Below are 6,004 nucleotides of genomic sequence, written 5' to 3' on the forward strand. Positions count from 1 at the left end.
GAGTTCAAACCTCAACTATGGCCTGACCAGGCAGTGGCGCAGTGGATAGAGCGTAGGACTGGGATGCTGAGGACCCAGGTTCGAGACCCCGAGGTCGCCAGCTTGAGCGTGGGCTCATCTGGTTTGAGCAAAAGCTCACCAGCTTGGACCCAAGGTTGCAGGCTCAAGCAAGGGGTTCCTCACTCTGCTGAGACCTGCCGTCAAGGCACATATTAGAAAGCAATCAATGAACAACTAAGGTGTCGCCAGGAAAAACTGATGATTGATGCTTCTCATCTCTCTCCGTTCCTGTCTGTCTGTCCCTATCTATCTCTTTCTCTGTTAAAAAAACAAACAAAAAAACCTCAACTACTAATATCATTAATGATCTTTACTGCATCATTCATTACTGTTTTCAATTCAGGGGAAAATTTATTTACAATTAAATGCTCCAACTAAATCACACACTGAGTGAGCATTTCTGGATGTACAATATCCTTTGTTTTCACAACTACCTGAGTGATATCCAGTCATGCTCGCAGCACCGTCCATACACATTCCAATGAACTTTCCCTAGTACAGTACTCACTTATTTATTTATTTATTCATTTTAGAGAGGAGAGACAGAGAGAGACAGAGACAGAGAGGAGAGAGAGACAGGGGGGAGGAGCTGGAAGCATCAATTCCCATATGTGCCTTGACCAGGCAAGCCCAGGGTTTTGAACCGGCGACCTCAGCATTTCCAGGTTGACGCTTTATCCACTGTGCCACCACAGGTCAGGCCCTCACTTTTTTTTTTTTTTTAAGTGAGAGGAGGGGAAATAGAGAGACAGACTCCTGCATGTGCCCAGCAACCCCCATCTGAGTATGATGCTCAAATCAACAGAGCTATCCTCAGTGCCCAGGGCCAACTCTCGAACCAATAGAGCCACTGGCTGTAAGAGAAGTGAGAGAGAAGAGGGAGAGGGATGGTAAGAGAAGCAGATGGTCGCTTCTCATGTGAGCCCTGACCTAGGATTGAACCTGTGGCATCTGCACACTGGGCTGATGCTCTTCACTGAGCAAACTGGCCAGGGCCAGGACTCATTTTTTTCCCCTTTGTTTCCAAGTGAGAGGAGGGGAGATATAAAGACTCCTGTATGCACCTCAACCAGGATCCACCCAGCAACCGTCATCTGGGGCCAATGCTCTGCTCATCGGGGGCCATGCTCGCAACTGAGCCATTTTTAGCACCTAGGGCAGAGACTCAGTACCCAGGGCTGATGCGCTTGAACCAATTGAGCCAATTGTGGGAAGGGGAGAGAGAGAGAGAAAGAGAAAAAGAGAGAGAGAGAGAGAGAGAGAGAGAGAGAGAGAAAAGAGAGGGTGGAGAAGCAGATGGTCTCCTCTCCTGGGTGCCCTGACCGGGAATTGAAACCGGGACATCCACACACCAGGCCAATGCTCCACCAATGAGCAAACTGGTCAGGGCCTAGTAGTCATTTTTCAAAAAAGATTTTATTGATTGATTTTAGAGAGAGGATAGAAAGGCGGGGAGTGGGGAGCTAGAAACATTAACTTATGTTAATGCTTCTTGTATGTGCCTTGACTGGGCAAGCCTGGGGTTTTGAACCCACAACATCAGCATGCCAAGTCGACATTCTATCGACTGTACCACCACAGGTCAAGCTGAAAGTACTCATTAAGAGTATTAAATTTCTCTGAACTAGAGGTCCGAATAGGTAGATCAAGACAACAGAATAATTCTTCCCTAAAGTCTTTATTGTCAATATACCTCACGAAGCAAAGTAGGAAGGCATTTTTACTCGTATCAGTTGATTCATTAAGTTGAATGGCAAAACATTTCAATTTCTTTATCCCTTCTACAATTTGCTATTCAATATTATTAGTCAAATAACAATTCTTCTCTGAGTGATAGTGTCTGAAAACGGTATAGCCTCAAGTTTTTGTGCAGCTTGGGGACCCCAAATTTCCTGAGTGACATCCAAGATGTAATGCTTTACTAATTATTTACCAATAGTGAATGGCTTTTTTATTTTTAATATTCAAAGGGCAGCTAAATAAGATATTCAAAGCAATGATTTGTCACCAGTCATCACTTGTTTCATTTGAATTTTTTGACTTTTCATTTGGTAGTGTAATTTCTTTTTTCTAAGTGAGAGAAGGGGAGACTGAGAGACAGACTCCCACATGTGCCAGATAAAGTTTTATCACACTGCACATGATAGTTCATTATGGTGCAAGCTGGTAGTTTCCAAACACCACATGTACAATGCATTGAACGCTACATAAGTTTGTCTGAACACTATTTGCACAAGTGTGAAAAAAATGAACTACAGATAGAAGGTGTGGGAGTTAGAGCCTGCACATAACCTAGCTGGCTGGAAATGGAAAATGGAAACATGCAACAAATAAAGGGGTTTTTTTGTTGTTTTTTTCTTAATTATTTTTATTTTTTATTTATTTTAGAAAAGACAGAGACAGAGAGAGAAAGAGAGAGAGAGAGAGGGAGAGAAGGGGGGAGGAGTAGAAAGCATCAACTCCCTCTCATATGTGCCTTGACCAGGCAAGCCCAGGGTTTTTTTTTTTTGTTTTTTTTTTTAACAGAGGCAGAGATAGACAGGGACAGACAGGAACGGAGAGAGATGAGAAGCATCAATCATTAGTTTTTCGTTGCGCGTTGCGACTTCTTAGTTGTTCATTGATTGCTTTCTCATATGTGCCTTGACCGCGGGCCTTCAGCAGACCGAGTAACCCCTTGCTCAAGCCAGAGACCTTGGGTCCAAGCTGGTGAACTTTTGAGTCCACGCTCAAGCTGGCGACCTCGGGGTCTTGAACCTGGGTCCTTCCGCATCCCAGTCCAACGCTCTATCCACTGCGCCACCACCTGGTCAGGCAAGCCCAGGGTTTTGAACCAGCAACCTCAGCGTTCCAGGTCGATGCTGGATCTACTGCACCACCACAGGTCAGGCCTTTGTTGTTTTTTTGTGTGTGACAGAGACACAAAACCTGGGTTTTGTGCATCTCAGTCTGATGCTCTATCCACTGCACCACTGCCTGATCAAGCAAATAAAGTTTTATCTTACTAGCTGGTGCTTGATTTCTGAATTCCACATGTACAATGCATTGGATACTACATAAATTTGTCTGAATGCTTTTTGTCCATTGCACATGATTTGTAAATGCTCTGTACAGTGCAGAGGTTTGTTCAAACAAGCCTACAAGTTCCAGAGATATCTAAGACAACCTCAATAGTATTTTTTTTATTTTTTATTTTATTTATTTATTTATTTATTTTTACAGAGACAGAGAGTGAGTCAGAGAGAGGGATAGACAGGGACAGACAGACAGACAGGAATGGAGAGAGATGAGAAGCATCAATCATTAGTTTTTCATTGCACGTTGCAACATTAGTTGTTCATTGATTGCTTTCTCATATGGGCCTTGACCATGGGCCTTCAGCTGACCGAGTAACCCCCTGCTCGAGCCAGCGACCTTGGGTTCAAGCTGGTGAGCTTTGCTCAAACCAGATGAGTCTGCACTCAAGCTGGCGACCTCAGGGTCTTGAACCTGGGTCCTTCCGCATCCCAGTCCGACGCTCTATCCACTGCTCCACCTCCTGGTCAGGCAATTTTTTTTATTTTTATCTTTTTTTTTTTTTGTATTTTTCTGAAGCTGGAAACGGGGAGAGACAGTCAGACAGACTCCCGCATGCGCCCGACCGGGATCCACTCGGCACGCCCACCAGGGGGCGACGCTCTGCCCACCAGGAGGCGATGCTCTGCTCCTCTGGGGCATCGCTCTGCCGCGACCAGAGCCCCTCCAGCGCCTGGGGCAGAGGCCAAGGAGCCATCCCCAGCGCCCGGGCCATCTTTGCTCCAATGGAGCCCTGGCTGTGGGAGGGGAAGAGAGAGACAGAGAGGAAGGAAGGGGGGAGTGGAGAAGCAAATGGGCGTTTCTCCTATGTGCCCTGGCCGGGAATCGAACCCGGGTCCTCCACACGCCAGGCCGACGCTCTACCGCTGAGCCAACCGGACAGGGCCTCAATAGTATTTTCATTCATGATATAGGCTGATATAAGTGGCAATCACCCTGAACATAAGTGGATGTGACTAAGATCACTGGGTCTATAATCTTCATAAATCAGATTAGTTAACTCTTTCACAGACTGACACAAAACTTCTGGCTGACTAGTAGTTGAAAAGCATGGGTCTAGGGGGCTTTGAGGGCCAGCTCAATCCAACAAGCAGAGATGAACCTCCACTGGTTATTACAGGGAGAATAGGGCTAAATTTGTGTTTTCAAGATTCTCTGGATGGAGCAGTGTGTGTCAAGACCAACAACAGAAGGAAAACCAGGAGGTGTTTGCTAGGATTCGAGAGAGGGTTGATATGGGCCTGAACTTAAGGTTGGCCTGGGGAGTAAAGAGGAAGTTGAATTTTTTTAAAAATGTGTGTATTGGCCTGACCTGTGGTGGTGCAGTGTATAAAGCATCGACCTGGAATGCTGAGGTCACTGGTTCGAAATCCTGGGCTTGCCTGGTTAAGGCACATATGGGAATTGATGCTTCCTGCTCCTCCCCCCTCCCCCTAAAGTCATAAATGTATGTATTGATTTGAGAGAGACATACTGATCTGTTCCTGTATGTTCCCTGACCAGGATCAAACCTGCAACCTTTGAGTACTGGGATGACACTCTAATCAACTAAGCTATCTGTCCAGGGAAAAGCTGAAGATTTTTTTTTTAGGTGAGAGGAGGGGAGATAGTGAGGCAGACTCCCACATGTGCCTCGACTGGGACCCACTTGGCAACCCCATCTGGAACTAATGCTTGAGTACTGAGCTATTTTTAGAGCCTGAGGCTGATGTGCTCCAATAGAGCTATCCTCAGTACCCAGGGCCATGCTCAAACCAATTGAGCCGCTGGATGCAGGAGAGGAAGAGGGAGAGAAGGGGGAGAAGGAAGGAGGAGAAGTAGATGGTTGTTTCTCCTGTGTGCCTTGACCAGGATTCGAACCCAGGACATCCATATGCCAGACTGATGCTCTATCCACTGAGCCACCAGCCAGCGCCAACTGAAGATTTTTATTTTTTTGTGTTTTTCTGAAGCTGGAAACGGAGAGAGACAGTCAGACAGACTCCCGCATGCGCCCGACCGGGATCCACCCAGCACGCCCACCAGGGGCGAAGCTCTGCCCACCAGGAGGTGATGCTCTGCCCCTCCGGGGCGTTGCTCTGCCCGACCAGAGCCACTCTAGTGCCTGGGGCAGAGGCCAAGGAGCCATCCCCAGCGCCCGGGCCATCTTTGCTCCAATGGAGCCTTGGCTGCGGGAGGGGAAGAGAGAGACAGAGAGGAAGGAGAGGGGGTGAAGAAGCAAATGGGCGCTTCTCCTATGTGCCCTGGCCGGGAATCGAACCCGGGTCCCTCGCACGCCAGGCCGACGCTCTACTGCTGAGCCAACCGGCCAGGCCCAACTGAAGATTTTTGACAAAACGTTTCTTATTTTGAAATAATTAAAGACTCATAGGAAGTTGAAAAAAAAGTTCCAGGCACCCTTCACCCAGTTTCTCCCAATGGTAACATCTCGCATAAGTATAGTGTAATATCAAAACCAGGAAATTGGCATTGATACAATCTATAGAGCTTATTCAGATTTCACCCAAAAGGATGATATTCTGAAAGACTAAGAGAATTTGGATTAGACCCATTTAGCTGGAGAGGGAATGGCTCAATGGTTCAAGAACAGGCATGCTTTCTGGGCCTTCCAGCCTGAAACCCGCAGCAAGTAAAAGAACCAGAGTCAGAGATTCCAGAGCATCTGGGGCTTTTCCTCCTTAATTTTTTTAAAAAATATTTTTATTTTATTTATTCATTTCAGAGAAGAGAGAGAGAGAGAGAGAGAGAGAAGGTGGGGAGGAGCAGGAAGCATCAACTCCCATATGTGCCTTGACCAGGCAAACCCAGGGTTTCAAACCGGCGACCTCAGCGTTCCAGGTCAAGACTTTATCCACTGTGCCACCACAGG

The sequence above is a fragment of the Saccopteryx bilineata genome, chromosome 4 (assembly GCF_036850765.1).
Source record: "Saccopteryx bilineata isolate mSacBil1 chromosome 4, mSacBil1_pri_phased_curated, whole genome shotgun sequence".
Classification (NCBI taxonomy): domain Eukaryota; kingdom Metazoa; phylum Chordata; class Mammalia; order Chiroptera; family Emballonuridae; genus Saccopteryx; species Saccopteryx bilineata.